We start from the raw sequence: 13,519 nt of genomic DNA, 5'->3' as shown, positions 1-13,519 counted from the left end.
TCCCCCTCTCATACACCCCCCCCCCCCCCCCCCAATAAGAAACTCAGTTCAACTGCGGACCAGCTCGATGCAGCTAATAAATAAAACTTGTACTGTGCTTACCTTTCGCTCTAGAAAAAAAAAACCTCCTGGGAAAATTGATCGCACCTTCTAGCCGATGGCTGCCAGTATCACATTCCTCCACACGCCGCGCATTCCTGGCCAGGATCACCCTCCCCAGTGTGTAACGATTCGAGGGAGCGCGCACGTTCCTTGCCCTTAGCTCCGCGCTCGTGCACGCTGAAGTCCTTCGTCAGTCATGTTCACCTGGAGACAAATGGCTGGCTGGGGAGTGAGCTGCTAGCTGAAGGCGGTTTACGGCAGAAACGCTTGGTGCCCTGAGCGGTTTTAACCCCGTTAGAAAGAAGCAGCGAATGCTTGCTGTTGCTGAACAAACTCTGAAATATAAGTTGTGAAGATATGCTTTCACATATTTGATAGTCGTGTTGGTACTGGTCTTCTAGCAGCCAGGTTTAAGTTATCAATATCCACCATTAGAGGTGCACCAAAATGGAAATTTTAAAACCATAATCCTCTATGAGTGTTCCTGTTCATTGATAATATGAGAACATTGTTTACTATAAGTACAATTATGAATGAATGGGGATCACTCCCATTCATTCATAATTGAGGATATAGTTAACATACCATATCCTCAATTATGTACAAACACTCGGTGATCGCTGAGTATGTGTACCTTGCTCTTCTCTCTGACACGCAGTCACAGGAGGCTGATCAAGCGGTGTAGAGAGGAAAGCCCAGCCTCCTGTGACAGCGCTGTCTCCGCCCACACACCGCTCTGCCGGACTGTGATAGGTGGCAGAGCAGTGTGTGGGAGGAGGCGCCGGCTGCTCACATCGCTCTCCACCGCATCGCTTGGCCGGCTGTCACTTTCTCTTCTCCCCGCTGGGACACAGAGCAGCGCCCAGCGGGGAGGAAAGAAATCAGGGATGCGCCGATGTATCAGCAGGAAAATGGCACTTTCGGCATTATGCCAAAAGTGCAATTTTCAGCCGATGTGTTTCGGCGGCCGATATATCGGTGCATCCCTATCCACCATGTCAACTTAGTAAGTAAACGGTATCGACAAAAAAAATGCTGACATTTTGCTTTTTTTTTTTTAATTTCAATAAGTTTTTATTGGCATATAAATGTAGAAAAGCAAAATTTGTACATCCATTACAGGTGGCCGTGGCATGTGTGGCTGTAGGGGTAGGGGGGGAAGACAGGTGTGGAAAACGCTTGGGGGGATGCGGGAGTATGGGGGATGTCGAATGGGAAGGAGGGGGGGAGGGGGAAACAGAGGAAGGTGTTCAGGTAGTCTCACGTATGCGATTCTGAAGAGTGACAGGCTGACAAACAGGCAGTCATTTTGAACCAGACTGAAGAGGAAATCAAATCAAGGGACAATTTGCACCGTGGGCGTCACCACCGGGGTGTCAGGGGCCTCACCCAGCCTGGTCGGAATCAGATCCGGAGGCTTGGTTTCGTCGCCGACGGGACGGTGAGCGGGTTCTCCGCGGTAGGGCCGAGGTGGGAGTCGGCGGCTGTTGGGTCGGCGATCGGCTGCGGTGGGCCTGCAGGTCAGCCGTTTGCTCAGAGAAGCCCAGAGTATTCAGGTGGTGCTGCATCTCGTCCCGCATTATGCCTGAGTAGGTGCGACCATTGAGAGCGAAGGATAGTCGGAAGGGGAAGCCCCAGCGGTACGGAATGTTGCGGGCTTGCAGGACCTTCAGGACCGGTTTCATCTCCCTCCTCTTGGCGATAGTGGATGGGGCCAGGTCCGCAAACACTTGATACTCGTACCCCTGGAATGTTAACGAGGGCCTGTTCCGTGTCGCCTGCAGGATGCTTTCCCTGGTGCGGAAGTATAGGAACTTAACTACCACATCCCTGGGGGGACCCGATGTAGGCTTCTTGGCGAGGGCCCTATGTATACGCTCAAACTCGAGCCGTTCAAGCGGGTACGAGGGTAAGAGTTCCTGCAAGAGGGCGGTGACAGTAGCTTGGAGGTCTGTTACCGTTTCAGGGATCCCCCGGAATCGGAGATTGGACCTCCGAGAGCGATTCTCCAAGTCCTCCAGTTTGTAATGAAGCGTCAGGTTTTCATCTCTCAGAGAGTCAAAGTCCCGGGCATAGGTGTCTAGCGTTGCTGAGGTGTCGTCCATTCGGGCCTCCAGGTCCGCTGTACGGTGACCCAGGTCTCTGATTTCTTTGGTCAACCGCTCCGTTATTTGTTTGGAGGTCGTCTGTAGGGCTTTGTTCAGCATTTTATCGATACGTGCTAAAAGCTCTTTATGGTCAGGGGTGACTCGAGTGGGAGACGGGGAGCTGGCACGACTATCTCCTTCCTCATCTCCTCGTGATGTAGAGGCCGCCCGAGTGAAGGGAGAAGCGCGAAGCCCGGCCGGCGCCATCTTGAAGGCCGCCCCGGCCAGTGCTTCCTTGATGTTCGGTGGCTTTTGCCTGGTTTTGGAGCCTGGGCGCGACATGGTTCTGGCTCTTTAGGCGTGGAGGGAGCTGACAGGCTTTCAGGGAGCAGTTTTGGGCCAGTCTGGAAGGCTGTAGAGGCTATTCGGGTCCCGGCAGGTACGGAGCCAAACTAAAACGCGTCCGTCCTAGTTCGTCACGCGCATGTGCCCCCGACATTTTGCTTTTTTTTTAGCAGAAGAGACTATACAAATCGTCGGCGAATCTACCAATCTGTGGGGTTGTCTATTGGGATGATATACTAATTTTATCTGCGGACCTGTCCATTCACAGACCCCATATCCGTTGTCTCTTGCAACGCCTCTGTGAAAATGGACTCTATGCTATTGCCAAGAAATGTCTCTTCAAACTCTCAGATGCCTTTACTGGGCTTTATAACTCTAAAGATGGTCTACCCATGGACCCTGAGCTACCATCTCCAAGTGCCCAACAATCTTAAAGCTACACAACGCTTTCTAGGATTTACAAACTACTACTGGCAGTTAATCAACAACTACTCTGTTCTTGTTCCCATTACCACTTTTTTAGGTATGGGTTTTGCGTTCAGATTGACCCTAAGTTTGACACGAACAAAAAGTCACAACCAGTTACCAACAATGCACTTTCTGGCCTCTGAGCTGTGGTCATGTGGCATAGAAGGGTCAATCACTGATTTTCTTATATGTTGGCCTCCTGCCTATAAAAGTCAGGGTTTTTAACAACCTTTGTTCAGTGTTTGTTAGAAGAGACATGGAGTATTATAGGAAAGCTCACAGAGTGGTTTTGTTTTGCTTTAATGTATTTATATATGTCTTTTACTTTTAGGTTTAAGAAAAGAAACCTTTTAGGGTTTAGTAAAACTGATTACAAAAATGGAAAAAACCTAAATAGATAACATTTAGGGCTCATTCACACCCAATGCATTTTGATGCATTTTCAGCAAATTAGAAATGCATATACACAAAAAAATTGTGTTTTTTCAGTTGTGTAGTTCACACCGTTGCATAGAGCAGGCGACATTATTTTCACACTGCAAACACATGTAAACACATCTCTTTTAACCACTTTCAGCGGGTTTACATAAATACACGTCATCCGCTGGAAGGGGTTATACCACAAACATGGCTGCTAATGCAGCCGTGTTCTTGGTACCGGTTTAAACAGCAGACGATTGCTGTTTAAATACAAGTGATGCAGCATGGCTTCCCGGGCTCCACTGTGCCCAGTGCGAGACCGGGACCGGCATGGTGGGTCTCCGCTGATGGATCGGAGGGAGAACAGCAGGCTTCCAGCTGCTGATCACTGGACCCGTAGGTGATGTGCATTACATTACTTCAGTATCACTGTGCACACTCTCTGGCTCCTAGAGCCAGAAGAAGAAGCTGGTGAAGCAGATTAGGGGTCTGAAAGACTTCTGATGTCTCCATAAAGAGGACCTGTCACATTATATTTGTTATTACATAGGGGGCTTGTTAGCCCCCCTATGTGATAGCAATTAAGTTGAGTGTAAAAAAAAATTGTAAAAACTAAAGTAATAGATAAAAAAAATGAAAAATGCAAAATACATTTTTTAAAGTGCCCTGCCCCCCATGTGCATGCACATACAACGCAAACACACGTCAGATGCGTCTACGTGCAAAAACGAAAATTGCGCCACACATGTTACATATCGTTCGGAGCGTCAGAGTGAGAGCAATAATTCTAGGCCCATCAATCACTGTTAACACTAAACTTAAGAGCTGTAAAAGTGTTTAAAGCGTCACCTATGGGAAATTTTGGTTATTGTAGTTTTTTGTGGTTTCACAGACCCACAGAATTTTAAGGCTTGCCATGTTTGGTATCTATTTACCCTGTCTTTTATATTTTACAAAAAAATTGGGTATTATATTCTATTTCTGTGCACTACATTTCATTTAAGTGTATTTTATCCTAAAAATACTTGTTTGATAAACATTTGCACAAATACCGTGTGACATAAAAAATTGCAACTAGCATCTTTTTATTCTGCAGTGCCTCTGCTTTCATAAAATATATAATTGTATTGGGGTCTGAAGCTGTTTTCTAGCCAAAAGTTCAGATTTTATCATGTGTGCAAATGTAAGAAATTGCTCCGGTCAGCAAGTGGTTAATAGTAGGAGTGATGGTACCTCCTAAAAAATGCATGTGCATTTTAGATGCGTTTTATGCGGTTTTGGTGGAAATAGGCCCTTATGGCAGGTTCATACCACATGCAGTGTATTCAGGGCACTAACCCTGCCTCCCACGTTCTGGCGTGGGAGGGGGGGTGGTGGTGCCATTCATGTCAATGGCACCGCAGACACGCCTAACACACGCAGTGCAATCACTCACACCAGAACGCATGGTACAGCAATGCCCTTTGTTCCGGTGCGATCACATACAATAGTGCATGCACCAGAATGCAGGGCATTGCTGTACCATGCGTACTGCGGGTGGTAGGCGTGTCTGTGGTGCCATTGACATGAATGGCACCACCACGCCCCCTTCCACCCCAGACCATAGGAGGCACGGTTAGTGCCGTGAGCGTACACACCCGGCACCCGCCCATTTAACTCTCCACCCACCATTTCAGGCCAGCACCCGTCCAATCATTATAGCCACTGCCCGAAGACCGCTGGAGAGATCCACATGCTGCCTTTGTGAGATTGGCATGCAGCCTGGTGACATGACGTGTATTCAGCTCTGCTGTCGTTTTTTTAGCTCTGGTGACATCTGTATTTAGCTCTGGTGAGATATGTATTCAGGACTGGTGACATTTGTATTTAGCTCTGGTGAGATATGTATTCAGCTCTATTAATGCGTATTCAGCTCTAGTGAGATCTGTATTTAGCTCTGTGACATATGTATTCAGCTTTGGTGATGTGTATTCCGCTCTGATGACATGTGTATTCAGCTCTAGTGACGTGTATTTAGCTCTGGTGAGATCTGTATTCAGCTCTGGTGAGATCCATATTTAGCCCCGGTGACATCTGTATTCAGCCCTGGTGACATCTGTATTCAGCCCTGGTGACATCTATATTTAGCTCTGGTGAGATCCATATTTAGCCCCGGTGACATCTGTATTCAGCCCTGGTCACATCTGTATTCAGCCCTGGTGACATTTGTATTCAGCCCTGGTGAAATCTATATTCAGCTCTCGTGACATCTGTATTCAGTTCTCGTGACATCTGCATCCAGCCCTGGTGAGAAACTGCCCTAAAACCATTATTCTGTATTGCTTTAGAAAAATATCCCTTTTAAGAAAAAGTATCGGTAATTGATATCGACAATTACCCGAGGGAAAGTTCTTGTAATTGGTCTCGAATAAGTGGTATTGGACATCACTAGGGAATACCATTTCCATGTAGGGGTGTACTTAGCAACATTGTTTAGGTAGGTGGTAAGTGTTAAGGTAGAATCCACATGAATGGTAGGACCCAAATTTCCCAGTAGAAAATTGCCCAAAGCATCAAACCTGCCTCCATTGGCTTGCCTTCTTCCTATAGTGCATCCGTGGTCCAGTTCTGATGCTCACTTGCCCATTGTAGGTACTTTTGGCATGGGCACCCTGCCTTGTCTGCAGCTACGCAGACCGATACACAACACTATGCACTATGTGATCAGACTAGGGATGCACCGATACCAATACTAGGTGCCGATACCAAGCATTTGGGCGAGTACTCGTATTTGCTCCCGATACTGGAACTTCCGGTATGAGGAACCCGGACGGCAAGTCATTACACGCTGCCCGTCTTCTTGATTGGCCGGGGAACTTGATGACGAGGGAGCATGGAGCCGGCTTCCCGGCAAATCAGGAAGTTGGGCGGCATGTAATGACTCGCCACTCGGCTTCTTGATTGGTCGGGAAGCCGGGCGGCAAGTAATTGCCCACCCCCCGGCTTCCAGATTGGCCAGAAAGCCAGGTGCGTGCTTCCTCATCACCTGGTGACGAGGGGCCATGGAGCCGGCTTCCTGGCTAATCAGGAAGCCGGACGTCGAGTCATTACAGCTCCCAGGGCTATCTTATAGGGTCTTTTGTACCGGAAAAAAAATATCGATACTCATACTCGATACTGAAAAAACGGTATCGGCGCATCCCTACGTCAGACACCTTTCTATCAGAACCAGCATTCACTTTTTTAGCAATTTGAGCTACAGTAAGTCTTCCATTGGATCGGACTACACGGGCCAGGCTTTGCATCTTATGTGCATCAATGAGCCTTGGCTGCCCATGGCCATGTCGCTGGTTCACTGTTTTTTTTTCTTTGGACCACTTGTGGTAGGTCCTGAACATGGCAGACCGGAAACATCGACAAGAGCCGTAGTTTGAGTTGTCCTGACCCAGTCGGCTAGCCATCACAATTTGGCTCTTGTCAAAGTCACTCAAATCCTTACACTTGCACATATTTTCTGCTTCCAACTAGGGCTGCAATAACTAATCAATTAAATCGATTATATTCGATAATGAGAATTGTTGGCAACGATTCTCATCATCGATTAGTTGCTTTTCGATTAGTTGTTGCTGCCGCTCTGCTCCTCCCCGCTGATGCTGGCTGCAGCGTCCGCAGTGTGAACGCCCGCACTGGAACACGCGGTACTGCAATGCCCTGCATTCCAGTGCAGTCCAATTTTAAAAAAATGTGCATACTGTTTTATTCTGAAGTAAACATTATGTCTGCAATGCTGCATTAGTGTATTTTATTGTAAATAAATGACGGTATTCATTTTTTACATTTTATCTGATTACTCGATTAATCGGAGTTAATAATCGGCTAACTATTCGGCTAACTACTTCCAACACATCAACTTCAGGGACAAAATGTTCACTTGCTGCCTAAAATATCCCACCCACTTCCAGGTGACATTGTTATGTTATAATCAATGTTATTTACTTCACCTGTCAGTGGTGACAATGTATGGCTGATAGTGTTCAGGGTGGGACAGGAGAGCTCAGCTCCTGCCCACCACACAGTGAAGACAGGCGGTGCTTGTGGGGAGACTCCCTAAATACAGTATGACCTCGCCAACAGCTACCACACTCTGAAACGGATGTTGGGATGTGACGTGCTGATGATGTGAAGCCACTGCGCACATGCAGAAAAGTCTGAACTGTGTGTGCACCAAGCAGGAGTCACACTGCGCATGCGCAAGCCAAAAAGTGGTACTGCGCATGTACGGAGGCGGGGAGAGATGCAATGATACCAAGTGGACATTCCCCTTCCTGGTTCACACCTGGGCGTTTTACAGCACGTTCCCACGCGCTGTAAAACGCTCAGCATGTGAAAAACAATAATTGCCTATGGACATGGTTCCCACCTGGGCGTATTTCAGCGCGTAGGAACGCGCTGAAAAACGCCCTACTCCCAAAGAAGTACAGGAGCTTCTTTGGGGCGTATTTTCCGCACGTATCCATTAGGATACAGCGTTTCTTTTACCGCAAATCGCATATTCCATACGCCCAGATGTGAACCCAGCCTAAGTGTTAGCCCTTTAGATGTATCACATATCAATGCTTTTCATACACTGCCCCAGAGATACAGCAAGACATCTTCAGAAAAAGGAACGTGGCTCCTAATAATGACAAAAGCAACATGTTAATACACATAGTATTCAAATATTAAGATGCCAGATTGACAATAGCGATACTTTCTTCAAAGACATAGCTAGCATACAATATTGAACATATACAGTACACATACATAGAGGGTCAACACGGCCAGGAGGTAGCAGGCTTGTTGACGTTTGTGACGGACCTCGGTACTCAGGATGAGTATGTCCGCCGCTGTATCCCTTGCTCAGGAGATATTGCAGCCTGAAGATCCTTAGCTCCCAGTTTCCCCAGTCACTGGTCGAGACTCGAGTGTAGGGTGAAACAAACTCTGATTTATTGAGCAACTGCACAAACCTTTATACAGCAAGTGATATCAGATTATAATCCCATCACATCCACCCTTCCTTCCCCAGACAATCGGTCTGCTCAACACCACAGGGTTTCACCTGCTAACGAGCTCCAGGCAGCAATAGCAGGAGTCTGGCCAGAATGTCATTGTTCTGAGCTCCTTCAGAGTACAAAGGGATATAACGAGGGATGGTGCTGATAGTCTTTTCATAGCCAGGTCACACAGCATAACGCACTTAAACATAACCCAACACCAAAACACATTTAACTTAGAAACTCATCACCATGTCGTCACAACGTTGTCCACCTAGATTGTGTTTTTTTTTGGTTTAATATCTCTTTATTATTTTTTACAGACATACATATTGTATTTGCATTTCAATTCCCATTATACTTTCATTCTTATCTCTCATTTCTATACATCATACAAAACCCCCACAGGGAAGATTAGCCCCTTCATGACTGAAGCTTTTTTTTATTTTTTTACACATGTGATAATCCACATTTTAGGCCTAAAAATTACTTCAAACCCCCCGTATATTTTCTGAAAGTCAAGACCATGTAGAATAAAATGGTGGCAGTTGCAATTTTGATGTTGCATGATATTAGCACAACTTATTATCAAACCCCAAAAGTTTGTGAAAAATGCAAGTTAAATTAAGTGCCCCAAAGCACAATAAAATACCTATTTTTTAATAGGATATAAAATATGAGGTTACAACGAGTAAATAGATACCTAACATGGCCAGGGTAAATATTGTGTGCATCTGTGAAATGGCGACAAAATTCAGTACCCCAAAAAGTCTGTAGCCGACGCTTTAAAAGCCCCTACAGGTCATCAATTTTGAGATACGCATAAATATTGTCCCTAGAATTATTGCTCTCACTCTTGCGGTTGTGCGGCGATACCCAACATGTATATCGCGATCGTTGTGTTCATACGTAGGCGCACCCGACGCATGTTTCGTTATTATGCGTGTGCTCGCTGGGGCAGGGGACTTTAAAAACATTTTTACATTATTTTTACATTAATTTTATTTGATACTATTTTTAAAAACTGTTTTTTTGGGGGTTTTTTTTTACTTCACTTTAAGTGCTATGACATAGGGGGGCTTACAAGCCCCCCATGTGATAGCAGATGGTGATGACACTTTATCGCACTTTAATAGCTTATAGCTGGGCCTCAGGAGCCCAGCAATGACAGCTATGGGACCGGACGTGATGCAATACGCATCTCTCCCGGCCCCATAGTACGGGGAGAAATCGGTGAAAGAAAAAGTTATAAAACTTGACCAGTTTTGGGGGGCTTTCCTTGCTTTCCTTTTCATTTAACTTTTCTATCTCAAACCTTGAAGATCTACCGAGGCCATAAACTCTATCCAGGGTTTACATACTCCCTCAAATTCCCTATTTCGATCTTGTAGTTTTAATGCAAGTACCTCCATTCTCATATTATGATTAAGTTCATAGACCCATTTTCGAGTCGGTGGTACCACTATGGACTTCCAGTATCTGGGTATCTTTGCCCTTGCTGTATGTAATAAATGTTGGAAAAGGGCTTTCCTTGTCTTTTTTTATTGGCCCCGTAATTATCGATAACAAGGCTACTTCCAGTGTTTTTGGTCATTTTTCTCCCTTTAATCGATTCCCTATCTTGAAAAAACATTTCCCTGATTAGATCACATGCCCACCATATGTCGAGCATAGTCACTTCTTTACTTCCACATCTCCAGCATGCTTTAGCCATCTGCGTAACATTACCGGGCATCTATACCACCTGGTCATAATTAAAAAATGCCACTCTTGTATTTGGCTTGAGTTAATTGTTTTAAACGTTAAATCAAATTAAAACGTTAAATCTCTTTTAGTGAGATTGTGTGTCCCTGTTCCCATGCTTTAATATGATAGCGATACTTAGGATATGCATGCAACTGCATTATTTGATATAGTGAAGATATTTTCAGAGTACTTTCTTTTTTACCCATACCTCTTCCATCAGTGTCAACTCTCGTGTAACACTCTCCCTCTCTTTTAGTGATAGAAGGAAGTGTTTCAACTGAAGGTATGCCAGCTATCTCTCTCCCCAATGGGACCCCATATCCCCAATTAACAATATAGGGGATAATACATAAAAGAGCTTGCATAATTGGGGCTGGTTCTGAGTCTTTCCATTTCAAAAACCTCCTTTGATTTATTCCTGGGGAAACTCTGGGTTACCAAAAATAGGTGTCAGTGGCCCCACATAAGACGACACCCCATATCGCTCTATCACGTTATTCCATGTCTTTAATAGATCCCGGACCAAAGGTATCATAGCCTGTGGGGACAGGCACCTACCTGGAGCAACCCATGGAATGGATAAGTGAGGCACTCGCCTCGGTGCAGGCTGGGCGGGGGGACGGCCAGGGCCCTTGTATTCCATCAGTTTTGGGGGTGGGTGTCCCAGAGAGTAATAAGAGTACGGTACGCGACACAGCTCCCTTACGCCGCCCGCAGCGGTGTTCATGTAACCAGACACCTGTGTGCCTCAGTGTAAGCACCATGCCCATTCCGCGCATGCGCCAAGTACCGCTAGGCAGAAGAATACGCGCATTCGCACAACGACCACTTCCCACAGAAAGACGTGCAGTATGGTGCACAGGAAGTGATGCGCAGATGGAGCGTGTTCTAAGAAAAATGTGCCAAAAGTCGCACAGGAAGTGACATAAGTGTTCACTTCCCTATTTAAACCAAGCCAGCCTGTCACTTACTTGCTGGATTGTCTTATCAGCTCCTGTCTGTGTTGTGTCTCCTGTTTCCTGTCTTGAATATTAGATTGCCGTTGCCTGGATTTTGACCCGTTCCTGCCTCAACTACCTGCCTTGACTGCCGCCTGCCTTTTTGACCCTGGACTGTTTTGAATATTCTTCTGCCTCTTCCTTCGGTACTGCAACTGACCTCCTGGATTTTGACCTCAGCTTGCCTCGACTTTGAATTCTGGATTACCCTTCTACTTGCACGGTTTCATAACTACTGGCACTCGTGCCACTCGGTGTCTGCCTGGCCTCTGTCACCATCCTCAAAGGGCTTTTAGACACGAGGTGCAAGGGAAGCCTCCTCAACCATCCAGTCTCCCAGACCAGGTTCGTAATACTCAGCCTCTGCTTTGCAGGGAAGCGAGAGAGCTGCCGCTGGCCAGAAAACTGCATTTCCCAGCAGGCAGCCTGGCAGCGGCATAGCGCGGCAAAGAAGGTGTGGCCGGGTCGGGGATGAGGTGAGGAGACTGAGCCTTAGTCACTGAGCGGACTACTGACTGGAGGTCCGCCCAGGCAATGAGAGTCAGTTCCCCACACAAAGGATAGAAATTCCGTATGCAACTTACGTAAGTATTGAGGCAACAGCCTTATAGGAATAGCTTGGAGAAGGTATAACATGCTGGGCACGGGCCGAAGGGATCCAAGATGGCGGACGCACACAGCAGTGAGAACACGAGGGCATCCATGTCTTCTATACCAGAGGTATTTGACTCGTCCTCCCTGGATAGCCTGCCCCTTACCCCTGCTGAGAACCAGGAGAGTGTCCGTGACTCGGCACTGCTGGAGAGATTTTTCGCTGCATGCGGCAGACGGAACTGCTGGCAGCCACAAATAAACTTGCAGCCACATTGACCAAAGAGATCAGGGAGATTGGTGACCACACAGATCTCTTAGAACAAAAAATGGACAATGAAGGAGATGGACACATTCTCTGATAAACTGTCAATAGCATTGGATAAGCTAGAGCATCGGTTCTCAACTCGTGGGTCGCGACCCAAAAGTGGGTCGCGACACCTTCTGCAGTGGGCCGCGGTGTCATTTCTTCATGGAGCGGCCCATCTGCAGTAGAGCGAAATAGAGAGCGGAATTTGTAGTTCTGCCTGTGAGAACTCCATAATGTAAAACTGTCCCCTCTTTCCCAGCCTCCCCCGTGCTCTCCGATAAAGTGATATGGCCCGGGGAGAGAGGGGACTATTTTCTCACTTTCGGCCGGCGCATTAATATCAGGAGCCGCGGCTCCCGACAATTAAGTTAAAGTCCGGCCCGGCCTGCACTGGAGAGTACAGCAGATATCAATCCGCCGCTGTATCTACTGTACTCACCAGTGCAAATAGTTCAGTCTGACTGGAATCAGAGAATGGTAGGCAGACAGGGACATGTGCACTGTGGCAGGGCAGGGGACACTGATGGATATTATGTATTCCAAGCCCACATAATATCTATCATGTATATCCATCACTGTCCCCTGTCATAATGTATGTTCATTAAATACACAGTGAATGTTATTACACAGACTGGGCTCAGAATACATAATATCCATCAGTGTCCCCTGTCATATTGTTCTCTGTTAGTGCAGAAGCTTTGGGGGGTGGGCTCCGCTGCAATTTTTTTTACCAGTGCTAATGCACCCCCCCAGCTTCTGCACTGACAGGCAACATTATGACAGGGGACACTGATGGTCATTATGTATTCCAAGCCCACATAATATCAATTAGTGTCCCCTGTCGTAATGTCTCCTGTCAATGCAGAAGCTCTGGGGGCATTAGCAGGGGCTTAGTATAGAACTTGCAACGGTGCCCCTGCTGATGCTTCTGCACTGACGGGACATCATGACAGGGGTCACTGATGGACATTATGTACACCATTAACCGCCATAGTTTTCGTGGTTGCCTCCTCCTTTGGGGGACTCGGGACCATGGCAGTTCATTAAGAATAGAGAGCGGGAGCAGGCCGATTCTGATCTGCTGTACTGATAGTGTTTCCTGTCTCAGCAGTAACAAGCTGGGCTGCACGGGAGATGGAGCACAATGCTGTGCTTGATCACCTGTGTTGGAGTGCAGGGGAGACATTAGGGGTCATTAGACCCCAGATGTTTCCATAAAGAGAACCTGTCACGTCAATACAATATCACATAGGAGCGTGTTAGCTCCTATGTAATAGTAATAAAGTTAAGGGGAAAAAATTAGTCATAAAAAATAATTAAATAAATATTTAAAAATTAAAACCAACCCCACCATTTGCATGAGAATAAACATGCATGTGCACCAAACATGTTAGGCATCACCGCGAACGTTGGAGTGAGAGCAATAATTCTCGGGCC

At 46.6% G+C, this 13,519-nt stretch overlaps 1 protein-coding gene across 1 annotated transcript in view; it reads right to left on the bottom strand.

Moving 5' to 3' along the window:
* LOC108802630 (RE1-silencing transcription factor B-like) overlaps window positions 1-207 on the bottom strand; it is a 38,588-nt gene extending 38,381 nt beyond the window's left edge. Inside the window, exon 1 of the mRNA XM_018574487.1 lies at window positions 103-207. The gene's annotated coding sequence lies outside the window, so the exon portion shown is untranslated. The remainder of the gene's footprint in view (window positions 1-102) is intronic.
* Between the last annotated feature and the right edge of the window lie 13,312 nt (window positions 208-13,519).

The sequence above is a fragment of the Nanorana parkeri genome, unplaced genomic scaffold (genome assembly GCF_000935625.1).
Source record: "Nanorana parkeri isolate BGI_ZX_2015 unplaced genomic scaffold, ASM93562v1 scaffold2995, whole genome shotgun sequence".
Taxonomy (NCBI): domain Eukaryota; kingdom Metazoa; phylum Chordata; class Amphibia; order Anura; family Dicroglossidae; genus Nanorana; species Nanorana parkeri.
This window is presented reverse-complemented; position numbering and strand designations above follow the sequence as displayed.